Source organism: Dreissena polymorpha, chromosome 12 (genome assembly GCF_020536995.1).
Source record: "Dreissena polymorpha isolate Duluth1 chromosome 12, UMN_Dpol_1.0, whole genome shotgun sequence".
In the NCBI taxonomy this organism is placed as follows: Eukaryota; Metazoa; Mollusca; class Bivalvia; order Myida; family Dreissenidae; genus Dreissena; species Dreissena polymorpha.
This window is the reverse complement of record NC_068366.1, coordinates 30670851-30687240: the sequence shown is the minus strand read 5'-3', so window position 1 is coordinate 30687240 and position 16390 is coordinate 30670851. Positions and strand designations below refer to the sequence as shown.

General features: G+C 33.5%; 2 protein-coding genes across 9 annotated transcripts in view; one reads left to right on the top strand and one right to left on the bottom strand.

Annotated features, from left to right (window-relative positions):
* LOC127853670 (uncharacterized) overlaps positions 1–1859 on the bottom strand; it is a 43626-nt gene extending 41767 nt beyond the window's left edge. For both annotated transcript variants that reach the window (XM_052388371.1, XM_052388369.1), the window contains exon 1: positions 1775–1859. The gene's annotated coding sequence lies outside the window, so the exon portion shown is untranslated. The remainder of the gene's footprint in view (positions 1–1774) is intronic.
* Positions 1860–1868: 9 nt separating this feature from the next.
* LOC127853662 (uncharacterized) overlaps positions 1869–16390 on the top strand; it is a 79217-nt gene continuing 64695 nt past the window's right edge. For 3 of the 7 annotated variants that reach the window (XM_052388355.1, XM_052388356.1, XM_052388349.1), the window contains exon 1: positions 1869–2010. The gene's annotated coding sequence lies outside the window, so the exon portion shown is untranslated. Of the gene's footprint in view, positions 2011–9049; positions 9201–9220; positions 9295–9439; positions 9502–15210; positions 15360–16390 lie in introns of those variants that run through there. The other 4 variants (XM_052388351.1, XM_052388353.1, XM_052388354.1 and 1 more) reach the window with 4 other exon arrangements.

Here is a 16390-nt window from a genome sequence, read left to right as displayed (position 1 = left end):
GGCTTGTTCACTTTTGAATATGAAGGTCACACTATTACAGACAGACAAACAAAAAATGGTTGGCTCAAAGAAGTTTTGGGCCAGCGCTAGCCCTGAAGAAGTGCATAAAGAGCTAGGAATATTGAATAATATACAACGACTAAATACCACATGTGCAATGTTAATCATTTGGTCAGTGTTTAAACAATCATGGGTGCATTAACTGACCCTTTTTCACCCTGAAATCAGTCGACTGGTAAAAAAAAAAAAAAAAAAAAAAAAAAAGAAAAACCTACCTACCCTCCTACATTTTTCTGGCCATGTTCCCTGAACCAAGACTATTTTTTTATTTGGCCTTATGTCTAAATTTAAGATAAGCGTCAGTGAATGGTTCTTTAACTGTTTGAAGGAAATCGATGTTGAATTAAAAGGGTAATTTCTTTGATGAATACGTCCTTCCTTTGTCAGTCGATCAAAGAATGTCTATCCTCAAAGAATTGCCTGCTTACATCAAGTCCTTTTAAATGGAAAAGATGGATGGCGATGAAGAAATGTGTCCAGAATTTACTTCGTCATGGAAGCAAATTAAATTTTACGACAATAAACATGGTTATTACACAATTTCGGGGAGTAGAACAATAACCAGTAGATGATGTTTTACTTCTTTATGGTTAAGACTGAATGTGGACGCCATATTGTTCAGTATTAGCCGCGCGATCCCATTCTTTTCTGATATGAAAAATCGGCCCGGCTAAGCAGGCTGATATGATTTGTATCGGCCCACCGGATATGAATAACGGCCCGCTCGCGACGTCATTTTGTTACTATTTATAGTAACGATATGTGATATATTGCATTTCAGAAGTCCTCATCGTGGATGTTGTCATGGGTTGTGCTCGGTCCCAGCCCGATGAGTTGTCATGTCATCGTCTTCGTACTTCTCCCAGATCTCGAAGAGTCGCCCGTGCACTTCTTTGAATATTTTCCGGTGTACCCGAGTCAGGGCGTGTTCCGACACTAGGCGGATTGTCAGATCAACTGTTTCTGCCTCACAGCGCAACAGGAGGACGAGCACGTATAACCCTAGGTCGGGACGCCCTGCTCGACCGTTGATTCATTTTAAATTGTATTATTGTTCATTTATGTTATATTAGTATTTATGTATGTAGTACATACACATGAAATGTTATATTTGTATTTATGTATGAAGTACATACACATGAAGCATAAAAAATAACAGCACTTCATGTTTTATATTTATTAAACATAATGGAATATGCACACATGTTTTTATACAACATGTATTACAAACACATACACATGATGCATAAAAATAACAACTTTATGTTTTATATTTATTGAACATAATGAACTATTTACAAATACTATATTTGACTCGAGGCTTTCGATGCAATCGAGCTAAAATAAATAGGTTTAAACTAAATACTATATTGTTGTAATTTTCTACATTAATATACACCCCAATATTATTCACACCTGTACGGCATTATTCACACCTTTCCGCCAATATATTATCAGTGGGACGAAACGTCTCCCTCTTTTCAACACAAATATCAGTGGCACGAAATGGTAGTGGCACGAAATGGTAGTGGCACGAAACGTCCATAAACCACTCTTCTAAGACCAGTAAGCGCTTAAGTGAAATAAATAACTGATGCTTTATTGTTAGAACTTCGATTCAATCTAAGTGTAATTGAATTCGCTATATATACAGAAATAGAAGATGGATTAAATATCGAACAGTAATAACATAAAATAAAATATAAAAACCCACCAAATAATTCTAGTTATGTGCATTGACAGTCATTCCCGCCAATTTTCCTCCATTGAAGAGTATTCGAGTCGCGATAGTTTAATCGTGACGTTCCTTCTATTTATAGTATGGCGTTTGATTGGCCACGTTTAACCTCCATTCATAAATTTAGCAGCTGGTAGATAACATACAGAGGTCAACTCAACACAGCATAATTATCGCTTTCAGTTGAATTTTAAAGTCAAAGAGAAAAAACGGTAAGATTCAAACTGAAGTAATATTTGTGATTATTGCACTTGTGTTTTTGATTACAATTTACTTTTTCCGAATCTTTATTTGTCATTCCAAAAATTGGGATATCTATATCGACAATAATTTCGGATATAGACAATTTTCGGATGTTTTTTAATTTAGAAATTGTACAGTAAATAGATTATGTAATTCTTAATATGATAAACCTTACAATGTATTTAATTTACAAAACTTCTAATTCAACCTGTCAGTGTCTTCGCCATTTTAACATGATTTTGACTGAATTCAACCCTGAATTCGCACCTTATAAAGGTTTGTATGTACTTGAATTTTTGGATCCACTAAATTGTACACATACCATTACACAATCTAGCAATTGTTCATCTCACTACATAAGCGTCATTGAAACAGTGTATTATAAATTGTTTTGTCTGTAAAATAGTATATTTTGTTTCTAAAATCTATTGTTTATTTTAAATTGTCATACTGAACATCAAATATTTTATTGGTGTATTGGTTATATTTATAGTATTACACTGTCATCTTGTTTTTCCAGTGTTAACACCAGGGTTTTCAATAAGAGCCGCCCAAATCGACCGTTTGAAATCAGATTTTGGCTGGTTGAAAATGGCTCAGATTCGGAAAATCGGCAATTGACTTTTCGAAATTTGCTTGTCTTTTCGGTAATTTTGCTTCTTTTTGCTTTTTAGCAAAGACGTTTTTAGCTCGACTATTATATATGAAATATATATAGTGGAGCTATCCTACTCACCCCGGCGTCGGCGCTAGCGTCTGCTTGCAAATGTTAAAGTTTTCGTACTACCCCCATTATTTTCATTGTCCCTTGACATATTGCTTTCATATTTTGCATACTTGTTTACCAACATCACCCCAACCTATAAACAAGAGCAGACAACTCTATCAAGCATTTTGTCCTCATTATGGCCCCTTTTCCACTTAGAATATGCAGCAAATGTTAAAGTTTTCGTACTACCCCATTTATTTTCATTGTCCCTTGACATATTGCTTTCATATTTTGCATACTTGTTTACAAACATCACCCTAACCTATAAACAAGAGCAGACAACTCTATCAAGCATTTTGTCATAATTATTGCCTCTTTTATACTAAGAATATGCATATTATTGATAAATCTACGTTAAAGTTTGCGTACTACCCCAAATATTTCCTATATCCTTTGACATATTGCTTTTATATGTTGCATACTTATTTACCAACATGACCTCAACCTATAAACATGAGCAGACCACTGTATCAAGCATTTTGACATAATTATGGCCCATTGTACACTTAGATAATTGAACATTTTGCTTAAATTGCCATAACTTCTTTATTTATGATCACATTTTATTATTACTTTGACAAAACAAAACTTACCTGAATACCACAATGGATTCCACCCAAACAATACCCCGAGCCCCTACCCAGAATCCCTTCCCCCCCCAACCTCCCCCCCCCCTCAATTTTTTTTTTAAACATCATCATATAAATTAGACCACCCCACATTATACCCCCCCCCCCCCCTCTCACCCCCTACCTTCCCCCCCCCCAATTTTTTTTTCCTTTTTTTATTTTTGAAAGAACGTCTAATAAATTATTGAATATGAACAATTTCCCCATGATGGCATATGTTATGCTGTAAAGCAGCTCTTGTTTTATTATCTACCTTAATGCATTACCACAACAACAACAATGAAAAGTCACAAATTGGAATCGGTCAAAAAGCAGTCAAATATTTTCACGTTCTTTTCATCACAAATATGGTGAATTTTTTTTTCCTGATTGCTGGCGTTTTTTGTGTTCATGCAAAGTTTTTGTTGTTGTGAAAGTTTATTTGAATTCAGTTACGTTTCAACCTAGAAGTGTCACGCAAAGTGTGCATGGTAAACAGACGATCAGTGGCTGTAAATCTGATGACAGTAATGGTGACTTGGATGATTAGTAAATGTCCAAAATCATGAGTTAAAATTTTACAAAAAGTAATAAAGAGCTTTTTTCATTTATCTTTTGTTAGTTAAAAAAGCTAAAATTCCTAAAATGCACAAAAAAATGCTCAAATTTAAGTGCCTGGTTGACCATTATAATAGCTATAAAATGGCCCAAAATGCAGGAAATCAAGTGCTCAATTTTTAAAGTTTACGGGCGAGCATGCCCCCGGACCCCCCTAGAATGCCTGTTGGTTTCACATTTTGGCCTGTTTGCTCAAAAGTTATTGAAAACCCTGTTTAACACTTTATGCCATATTATCCACATTTTTACCATGTTGATTATTTATGGTGAGCCATTTAAAAATCCCTTGTAACTTAACCAGGGGGGCATACCAAAATTTCCCTAAATAGGTGCCAAACTTTTTCAATAAATTCAATAATTGGTTTATTTTGTTAATTATACATCCATTTAATTCTACAGCACTTTAAAATATTAATTTAAAAATGCTGTTGAAAATGCACTAATAAACAATTGAACTTATTTATAATCATATTAATAATTTTTCATTTTCCTATTTTGATGGTTTATCATGTTATTTTCCAAAATTCAAAAGAAAAAGTCTGTAAAATTTGATGCAGAAAAATCACTGTTAACTGTAGTTATGTACATGTACTCAAGCATAACATCTATATATTTATATATACTGCCAAGCACCCTTTAGAGCACTATAGGCAGAGGGACATTATCGAGTCCGTTTCCTGGGAAGAACTAGTACTTGGTGTCTATGGAGGAGATAATGAGAACGCTCCCCGAGTAGGGAGCGAACCCACGAACTCCTGATTGCTAGGCGGACACCTCATCCACTACACCACCGCGATCTATATATAACATATAAGTACAGTCTAGTGATAACAGAGGATATTTTTTTAACTTATTAAATTATATCCATGTTTAAAGGACATTCTTTCAAAACACAAAACCGGCAAATGATTAACTGTGTTTTATAAAATAAATTATAAAATAAAAAAGTTATTTTAAGTTGAAGAAGGTTACCCTGCGCATTCAAGTCTGTCAAATATTGTAATAAGTCATCAGTATAGTCGTTAATTGATTCTGGCAAGTTACAGGTGATCAACATATTTTTTTATAACACTCCATCTTTACTTAATTTAATAATATATTTTGAACTAATATATTTATGTCATCAATAATCCTGCCTACAAAGCTCTGATACATGTATGGATGTTGTCGTTGAACACGTTTAACACATCCAGATCTCCCTTTCCTCATTTTGACCTTGTAATCAACATTATGGGTAACTTTGGGACAAGACTAATTCAGAAGGTCCTGATTCTTGGTGAATCCTTAATCCATAATGACACGTTTTGCCTACAACATAGCTTTGAATCTTAATGTTATTACCTTGACGAAAAATTAAATCAAAAAGGAAATTTGTAAAGATTTTTTTTTGTATTATTCTGCTCAGAAAAAAAGTGGATGAGAATGAACCACTGCAATTCGTACTTTCCAATAAACATCAGGTTTAGTAGTAAGGTGGTTCCTAAATAATACATGTACAAAACAGAAGACTTGTGTGCTAATCAATTTGACCGACTGTATATTAAACAAGAGAAAAACAAATAGACATAACTAATCAATCAAAATAACCCATGTAACAAAGTAAAACATCAATTTTTTTTTATATAAAGACTATCATTTAAATCTTCTAGACAATGCGAACAACAATCATTGTGTTTGTACAGTTATTTAGAAGGATGATGATAAATATGAATTCTCTATTTTGGTGACGGATAGGAAATTACACAATCGTCATACAGGTTTTTATATCTGATTTTGGGGAAAGGGTCTGGCCTTTTTTGAGGGGAAAAAAATCGCGTGAAACGCCGTATTTTGGGAAAAATAAGGAAAGTCTTAAACAATCAATTTAACATATTTTACTGTTTTTAAAACTAATTCAAGGCAACAGATAATTTAATTATAATGCAATATTTTTTATTTTCTACACTGGATCAGGTTAACTTATACATGTATATTTAAAGGTTTAAAAAAAAGAAAATCCGAGGGGTTTTTGGGCGGTTTACAAAGAAGGAAAACAAAACTGTCATACCAAATGCTCAGCTAAATAACATTCCCATGGCATATATGACATAAAGATGACTTTTCAGAACTTAATTTCGTAAAACACATCTCCTCATGAGTTGCCAAAGAGCATTGATTGTAGATAGTTTAGATAGTTTCCATATGCAGCTCTATGGCTTGAACCTGAGTTAATATGATATTGACAATGTGACAACATTTTGTTATAAATTTTAAAGTATTTGGGAGCAAAAAATCAACTACACCAATTTCCCAATATAAAGACTTCATGACGTAAATGTTTCCAATTTCAGAGTTTTTCTAGCAAAATTTGCCCAATTGGGCTGGTACCGGTACTTTTCCCAATTTGGCAAAAAAATCGCTGAACACAGAAACAGACTGGAAAGTGTTAATCATAGATCCATCATGCTTGAAATGCAATCCACTAACAGTTGAAAATTATGACTTAGAATGCAGTCAAGCAACCAAAAATTCCCAGTTGACAACATAACTATATAAACCACTAATATTTTGTCATTAAAAGGTAGAAAATAAAACCGAACAGTATTTTAACACTTTGGTAATGTTTCAAATCACGTGGATCTGATTGCATTTTTAAATGATTTATAAAATGAAATTTGAAGAAGTTTGATACTTTAGCAAACAAACATTTTCAGTAATTAATTTAAGTTTTCGAACACTTAAACATATTCTTTTTTTTGTGTCCAAAAATTTAGATACAAAAACACTCTACAAATATTGAATTGACAATCGGATACAGGATGAAAAATTAAATAGTAAAAGTTACTTTTGTTTTACTTCAAGCTGTTGAATGAAATAAATGTCCTAAAATTTAGACTTTTTTAAACTTGTTAGTTTAGAGTAATTGACCACTCGCCAGCTGTCAATCAAACTCATGTAATTATCAATCAGATTTTGTTTATTGCAGCCACATGGTCCGACAAACAAAGACTGTCAGAGTAAATAATGGAATAAGGGTTTTATGAAAACACAACTTAGTGGGCGAAGCGATCGCATATTTGGTGACTGGTCAATTATGGTAATGTGACAAAAAATGGTCAAAGGTCAGGGCATGTGTTTATAAGCTGATAAATTAACATTAATTTGTTAACAACATATTTGAAAAAAAAATACTAAAGGTTATTTTGGTAAATACATATTTAGAATATATTTACAACTAGAAAACAATAAGAGTGTTAAATACAATCAAGTTGGCTATGGGTTCTTTTACCAGTTACTGTTAATAAATGGTAAATCTCAACTTATTTTACAAATCATAATGTTTAGTCCAAATTGTTTTAATACTAATTTATATACCCAGTTGGCCAGACAAAATCAACCTTACAATTGTATTCAGTGTCTATTGTGACTTCATATTTTTTTAAGCCAAATTTTCTTAATCCCAAATAACTTTTATGTTCGTCATTGTTTTAAAATTGGATTTGTTATTTCAATTTACAGTATTAAAACATTTATAGTCTGTCAGTATTAAGACAAATCTCTTGTATTGAAAATCCTTTATATATTTGTAAACCATTGTTTTGATATGGGGGTATTAATTTAACTATGATTCATATGCCATGTTTATTTAAATTTAGAAAGGTATTTGCGAAGTCATACAAGAATGCATGTTTGCATTTGTGATATGTACCCCACTTGGAGACGATTTGTTGGCAGTCTGCCAAACATTGATTCGGGAAGTGACTTAAGTATGACTGAATAATGTATACCCGACTGTTTAAAGCAGTGATATGGTTTAAACTGTAAGCCTCTTCAGTATTACAACATTCCTATATATAGTGAAGAGATACTGAATGCTGCATCATTCAGTTAAAGTTGGTCAATTATTCAGTCACCATAAAAGGGTATACAGCTTACCTCATGACGGGTTGATTGCGCAACAAATCTAGAGCATGTGATGTCTCTCATGATGGATAAAGTATTTATTTATGTTTACCATTAGGATCATAAGATCCTAAGATAAGATAAGATAAATCAAATGTGTTTTTGCTTCAATCTTATTGGCACCTGTTTGAACCTAAAAGTTTGCAAAAATATCATGTTTCTGTTTTTTGAGCTATATGTTAAACTTGTTAAATCTTTTTTAGAAAAACAATCACAAACATAATTTCAAAACTACACACCAGAGAAAGGATTCGTAGACCCTAGATTCCTATCAATTTAAAGAATTCAAGGACAAACTTCAAACAAGACCAAAATCTGTAAAAAATACAACCTTACATATCATACTCGTAAATACACATGCTGAACATGCTAATTGACTTATTAACTTAACCCGTTTATGCCTAGTGGACTCTCCCATCCTTCTAAATTGAATCAATTTATTTCCAAAATTAGGGATGTCTAGTATATATTTCTATATTTAGAATATTTCTTACAGAAATTCCCTCAAGCAAACATCGCAGACCCTGCGCATCATGCGGCGTCTCATCTGGGTCTACGCTGTTTGCCAAGGCCTTTTTTCTAAACGCTAGGCATATATGGGTTAATTATTTTAGAGGATACAATTTAACTATATAATGACTTGCTTGGTCAAAAGTGGGACATTTCAGTTCATTTATGATATTTAGAGAAGTTTATTTGGCACATTGTTGTGTTAAGAACTGCCTAGTATTTCTGTCAAAGAAAATGTTTTTATTATGAAACAAACAGAGAAGATGATCATAAGTTATAATTATAAAGATACCAACAAAATGTGTAAAAAACTTTTTGTGATAATACATTTGATAAAAGAATGAAAGAAAGTGTACTTAATATAATTTTTCTGTACCATTTATTTTTTTAAAGTTATATGTCAAGATCCTGCTCTTTGTAATAGGAGTGATATAACACATTTCCCAATTAAGCTGCCCTTTAACAATGTCTCTGTATATAGTCTTCAAATGTTAATTGATACTAAAGCTGTGATAAGGTGTTGCCAACAAAGGGGGGCCACTGTGTAAGACTTGTCAACTAAGAGAGAGAACTCATCAAGCCCTGCCAGCCAGTTGTAGAGAAGGTAGATTCCTAGTGCATGAATCATGACTTAAGTCTATTATTGGGACTAAATAGATCTTGCCAGTAAATATGTCAATAGATTGGGAAAAACCTGTGCTCAAAACCGAAGGTATTGGCATTTCTTTTGTACTCATTTGTAGTATTTTGTTTCAACTCTTCTTGTATGAATTTATTTGACATTTAGGTTAAATTGCTAAGTAAAGGTAGGTTAACTTTTAACATCTGTTCTAGCCATACAACTGAATTTGTTAATGTGATTAACATTCATGTATATGTACAATGTATGTGTTACTGTAACTAAGATGAAAGTTTTGGTGATTGTGGAATGAATCAGTGACCAGGAATGCATGAGTAAAGCAAAGTTGTTTAACATGTTGGTTTACTTTTGATAGTATAGTAATTATGTACCGGTAAGTTTACTGGCCTGATAATCATTGAACACTGATTATATCATTATTTTGAGAGTTTTGTTCTTAAGTGTGTTTTGAGCACATTGTATTAAACCACTATCGTATTGATTTTTAAAAGTTACGTATAATAAGTTAAAGTAGGAGATGTATAAATGGTCACTTTTAAAGTCATGTTGTTTTTGCAGTTTAAATACTTAAATTGTAAAATTCCAGATTTCATACTCTCTTCATGTGCATGTATTTGGCTTCAAGAGTAAAAAATGTGTATGCCATCATTGACATTTTCAGATAGTTTCTGACTTATTGAGTTTTTTGTAGGGTACATACTCATCTTTTTCTGTATAGTGGAAAGTGTGTGTGAGGAAGACATTGTGTATAATTAAACTAATTAATGTTCAAAACATAGAGGTTTCTGAATGAAAATGATGTTACTGACTAGTTATGGTTCATACTGATTTGAAAGGTTTCTTTTTTTAGGAATAATGAACACAATTTTCAGTAAGTTTTTACAAGCATTTACAATTTCAAATACTTAATTAATGCAGACTCATTTTTTGTACATTTTGAAATGTGAGTAGTTGCCTACTGCGTAAAACATCATCATTGTATTGCTGACTTCTTGATGGGCATTAAACATTCCCAAGGTGTTGTATTGATAAATGAGTTTGGTGGCAACACTGTTTTACAGCCACATGTCACAGTTGTTTGTGAATTTAAATCATTTCTATTTTTGTCTCATTAATAAATAAAAATCATCAATAAGGCTTCAAAGAAATTGTCAATACTATATGATTCATTCAAACCTTCCAGCATATTTTTCAACAAAATGAGCAAAGTCTTCTTATATCAACTTTTATTTACTATTATGTTCACATTTTGATTTTACGTGCTTAAATTTTTTTTATATTGCTGTACCATTACAGTTAATTGTCTAAGATGTGCATGCACTTTTTTGGTTAAAATGTGGGCAAAAATTCAACCTAGTTATTCCCAATTTTAAAAAGGGTGTTCCAAATCCAGTCCCAAATTCCCCAATTGATGATTTGACTTTTAGATGTTTGAAAATAGATCTGTTAAGTATATAAATACAAAGTTTAAAGTTGTAATATTCATTTAACTGATATATTTATGTATTTTTTTTCTATTTAATGTCAATTTTATGATATTAATTTTTTTTTTAATTTATAAATGAAGCAATTACTTTTTCCCAATTTAAGGTGAATTGATACTAAAATTCCTAATTCCAACAAAACTGGTAAAATGATGAGAAAAAGCGCCTTCGTAACGTAAAAACACTTTGATTTCGATTTCCCAATTGGGACCTGAAAATTCCTGAATTAAAGGTTCCCCCCACCCCCCCCACAATTTTTTTGCACCAGGTAGGGTGGCCGATAGCAGTTGAACTGTCCTTCTGTCGTCTGTGCGTCCGTCCGAAAACTTTCACATTGGCCATAACTTTTGCAATATTAAAGATAGCAACTTGATATTTGGCATGCATGTGTATCTCATGGAGCTGCACATTTTGAGTGGTGAAAGGTGAAGGTCATCCTTCAAGGTCAAAGGTCAAATATATTGCGTCTGTCTGTCCATCCGATAACTTTAACATTGCCCATTACTTTTACAATATTGAAGATAGAAACTTTATATTTGGCATGCATGTGTTTCTCATGGAGATGCACATTTTGAGTGGTGAAAGGTCATGGTCATCCTTCAAGGTCAAAGGTTAAAAACACAAATCCAAGGGAAGGAACAAGCTTTAAACGGAGATAATTTCTATTTATCATTTGGCAGGTACAGATAATTTTCACAAGGGAAGTAATATTTTTTAAAGGGATATAATTTTTTTTAAAATCAAAGCGGCACAGTAGGGGTAATTGTGTTTCTGACAAACACATCTCTTGTTATCCCCCGCCATAGGCAGAGGGATATTCTTTTTTATCCCCCGCCATAGGCTGAGGTATATTGATTTGGCTTTGTCTGTCCGTCCGTCCCTCCGGAGCCATATCTTGGAAGTGCCTTGGTGAATTTCATTGAAGCTTGGTATGAGTATATATATATATATTGGATAAGAGGATGATGCACGCTAAATGTCATTGTACACCATCTGTTAATAACAGAGTTATGGCCCTTTGTATCTTGAAAAAATGCTTTTTTGAGTGTCAAATATAACACTTTTGTGTCCAGAAGCATATTGGCGGGGGATATCAATTCAACAAATTTGCTTGTTTTTTTTTAAACATTTTAACATTAAATTAATTTCACATACAGCTCTATAAGTTGAACCTTTATAGCAAATATAATACTGAACAAACTTGTATTATCAGTTTAAAGCATTTGTAAGCAAAACAACATCAACAGTTATTTACCAATTTCAGTCAAAACACAGCGATTTTTTCAAATCCAAAGGGATAAGGCCCCATTCTCAAAATGGTGAAAAAAAATACTGATGTCGCCCAATGCCCTTTTCAGGCACCGCTAACTTTTTTAAGTATCGGTCAATACCTAGCCTGTTTTGTTGCAAATTGAAAATTCAGTTGTTACATAAATTGTTCTTTGATAAGGAAGGGCCCACATTCATATAACACAAAACTAGGTGACTGATCGTTGACATTTTAAACTTTTAAACATGTAATGCCATGAATGGTAATAACTGTAAACCAGCCACATTTTACCCTTTATGTGAACTGTGTTGCCCTTTTGTGCTGCCCTGCCAATACTTTATTAAGTTTCCTGCAGTTAATTAATGCATGCATGTACTTAATGAGACTAATCACTAGACTCTTGATTAGCATAATGTGGTCAGAGGAGGTTGTATAATGCAGACATAAGTAATTGTGTCTTGTTCTGTGAAAGCTGGTCATAATGCATGTGCGTAAAGTGTCGTCCCAGATTAGCCTGTGCAGTCCGCACAGGCTAATCAGGGACGACACTTTCCGCCTAAACTTGATTTTCGGTAAGGAGGGACTTCCTTGGAACTAAAATACCATTAGGCGGAAAGTGTCATCCCTGATAAGCCTGTGCGGACTGCACAGGCTAATCTGGGACGACACTTTACGCACATGAATTAAGCCCAGTTTTCCCAGAATAAGACACAATTCATTAGAGGTATTTATTGGACCAGTGAGTAGGAGCAGGTCCCATAAAACTGTCAACCATTCTCCACCCACTGCCTTTGCTGGGGAAAATCTTGCCACTTAGCTGGTGGGTGGGGAAAGCCGGCCCATAATTCAATTGAATCATTTTAATGAAAGTAGCATCATTTTTCTTTAAGCAAGATATGACTTGAGAACAAAAGCATTATAACGCTAATGTCCATTGAATATGCTGACCCATGTCAATAATGATTCACACACTTGGTTTTGTACATGGATGCAAGATTCTAAGGATAATTTTGGATGTTGAAGATGATTTTATCATGATTTTTTTTTTTATACAATTATCATTTCTTGTCAAATTGACTGTTCAAACTTGTAGCCATTCCTATTAGAATCAAAGTAATTTTTTCATTATCATTATTTTGTATTCTATTATAATTTAACAATCTTTGCAAACTCTCTGATGGTTTCCATCTTATACACTTCAGAAGTCCTATAATGATTTATGAACTGATAAACAAGAATAAATCAACCAGTATTTCATACATGATTATTGGGTCTCATAAAAAAATCATGAAAGTACGACAAGGGAAAACAGGAAGTCAGTGACCTTTCATATCAATTTATTTTCAAGTGTAATCTAATACAACTTCTTACTGTATTTAAACCATGAACCTAATTAACTGAATGATGATGAAAAAGGATGTTCAGATTACAAGGCATGAAAACGGAAAGTTCTTATTCTGAGAACACATTTATTACTCCAAGGGCAATTTGTACCAGAGCACACTACTGATAAGAGGGGGCAACCTGTTAAATCTGGGAAAATCTCATTTCCACTACTTTCTCAATGGGGTATGCTTATGTGCTTCTGTTTTGTTATTTAGTCATAAGAGTTGTCATGTGAGATTTGAATCAGAATAAACAGCAGATCTTCTCAGGCTTCTCAGCCACTCTGGGAAAACAGAGCTTAATTCATGCCTGTAAAGTTAAGATTAGCCTGTGTTGTCCACCATGGCTTTTATTGCTTCTTTGGCAAGGGCCTTATATGGGCCCCTTCCCCCAAGAGAATTTCTTTAAAATGATGCAAATTTTCCCAAATTTCAAGCTTCCTATGGGAAATATCTTTCTCTTTTTCAGTTTTGTCAATTTTTGTAGCCAGTCCCTTTTCCTACAGTAAATAAAGAAAAAAAGCCCCGAGTCCGCACACTTTCCGAGTTTACGGAATTGTTCGTTTAAAGGAAGTCTTGTAGGGAAAATCCTGTCTAGACGGACTTTTCTTGTGAGCATTAACTCTTTCAGTGCTGGAACCGAATTTTGAAGGCCTTTGCAAACAGTTTGGATCCAGATGAGACGCCACAGAACGTGGCGTCTCATCAGGATCCAAACTGTTTGCTATTCTGATAGTATTCTTTGAAAAAAATCGAAGAAAATGCTAATTTTAGAAATTCAGCAGACGACATTTTAGCAGACAACAAATTTCCCAGCATGCAAAGGGTTAATTCCCAGAGTGCGGCTCATATATAAAACTTCCTACTTATATAAGTCGCGTTCTGAAAAAACTGGGCATGATGCATGTGGGTAAAGTGTCGTCCCAGATTAGCCTGTGCTAATCAGGGACAACACTTTCCGCCTAAATTGGATTTTTGCTAAGAAAAGACTGCATTTAAACAAAAAATGTCATAAAAGCAGAAAGTGTCATCCCTGATTAGCCTGTGCGGACTGCACAGGCTAGTCTGGGACAACACTTTATGTATATACATTATGCCCAGTTTTCTCAGAACACGACTCATAATTTATGATATGCACCGTTTTAAACTTTCCTTCCTGTTTATGCTCCAAACTGATAAATAAATTAAGTGGTCCTTATGAAACATAATTTCATTTAATCATCTACAGAATTACTTCCAATATTTTATTCTTACTTCTTACATCCTGCTTGTAATTTATTTCCCCATGTGATTCTTTAAACATAAATCAAATAAGTTTCGACAGTGTTGAGGTTTTACTTGTTCAGTGTTATTAAAGTTATTCATTAATGATGCAAACAAGTGGTTTTCAAAGCATGTTACCCTGGAGTAGCTAGAGGTGTACTACTACTAGCAAAAAAAATATGACTGTTTTAATGAGAAAACACTATTTATATATAATCAGCTATCATAGAAATTGCAATTGTTTAGTTATTAAACTTTGTACCTATTTTAAATAGACTACCATCGTTGAGCATTGAAATTATTAGTTAAATAAACCTAAATAAAACATGCTGACATTTAGAAAATTAATTATTTTTCAAAATCCCAAATATAATGGTGTTTTTTTTCCACACTGTTCAAAGTATGCTAATTTTATTTGTAATGAAATGATGGAAACAACTGTGCTCAGGGCCTTCTAATGTCTCAGCACAGGAAGTGAATGGTAATTAACACAACCAGTGCTATCTAAGTAGCATCTTTAAAACAGAAACAATGATTTCATGATTCATTCCTATTCTGATACCTTGGTGCAATATAAGGGCATCTCTAATCTGGTCGTTTCATGAGTTAATTCATTCTTACACTTAGCCGTTATGAGTTAGAGTCACGTGAGAACAACAACAGTGAGCGCATTTATTTTCTGAACTTCTCTTCCTGTTCTTATTTCTTCAGTTATGTTTATTAAATTCTTCACTTATTGCAGAGTTTTAAAAAGGTTTTCTTTAAATTGCACATTTTCTTTTATTTTCCATGGATATACAACAAAATATACTGGTACAACAACTTTGAGGTATGCTATACAGTATATTTATAGAATTTCTGAACATTCTATTGTATAGAGTAAGGCATGATTTTGTTCCCCTCATTGACTCGGAGGCTGAGATGTCAAACTGAGAAATGACTCATTATTTCAGCGTTTCATTTGTATCATTATCTGCTATCGCAATATATCTATTGTGTTGCTATGGCAATATCATCAATACCACTTATAATGTAATGTTGTATAACTTCTAGTTGATTATTTGTTTTTGTAAATCATGACCATAATCAATTTGTAATACTGTTTTGCAATATTTAAGAATCTTGTTGTAAACAAGCTCAGAGCAGAAGCTAAGAGAAACAGCAATGGACATTGGGTAAATTTGTGCCCTTCAAGTTCACCTTGTTTCATTTGTTAAAACTACGTGGCCTCACTCTTACAAAACAGGGCTGTCAGTTCATGTGCATAAAGTGTCTTCCCAGATAAGCCTGTGCAGTCCACGTAGGCTTCCCAGATAAGCCTGTGCAGTCCACGTAGGCTTACCTAGGCCAGATAAGCCTGTGCAGTCCACGTAGGCTTCCCAGATAAGCCTGTGCAGTCCACGTAGGCTTCCCAGATAAGCCTGTGCAGTCCACGTAGGCTTACCTAGGCCAGATAAGCCTGTGCAGTCCACGTAGGCTTCCCAGATAAGCCTGTGCAGTCCACGTAGGCTTACCTAGGAAGACCTTAACTTGATTTTTGTTTGAAAGAGACTGTGAAAAATTCCATTCATTAAGCCCTGCTTTCCTTACGTGGGGCTCAATTTTTTTTATATAATAGTTTTCTGTCATAGTTTGTTGTCAAATAACCCAGAATATAAATTAGTAGGAATACAATAAATTAAGAGCAATCAGTTAGGTTTGTTATCCATTGGATTTTGTATATAGATAACAAGCAATTGGTTAGGTTTGTTATCCATTGGATTTTGTATATAGATAACAAGCAATTGGTTAGGTTTGTTATCCATTGGATTTTGTATATAGATAACAAGCAAATGGTTAGGTTTGTTATCCATTGGATTT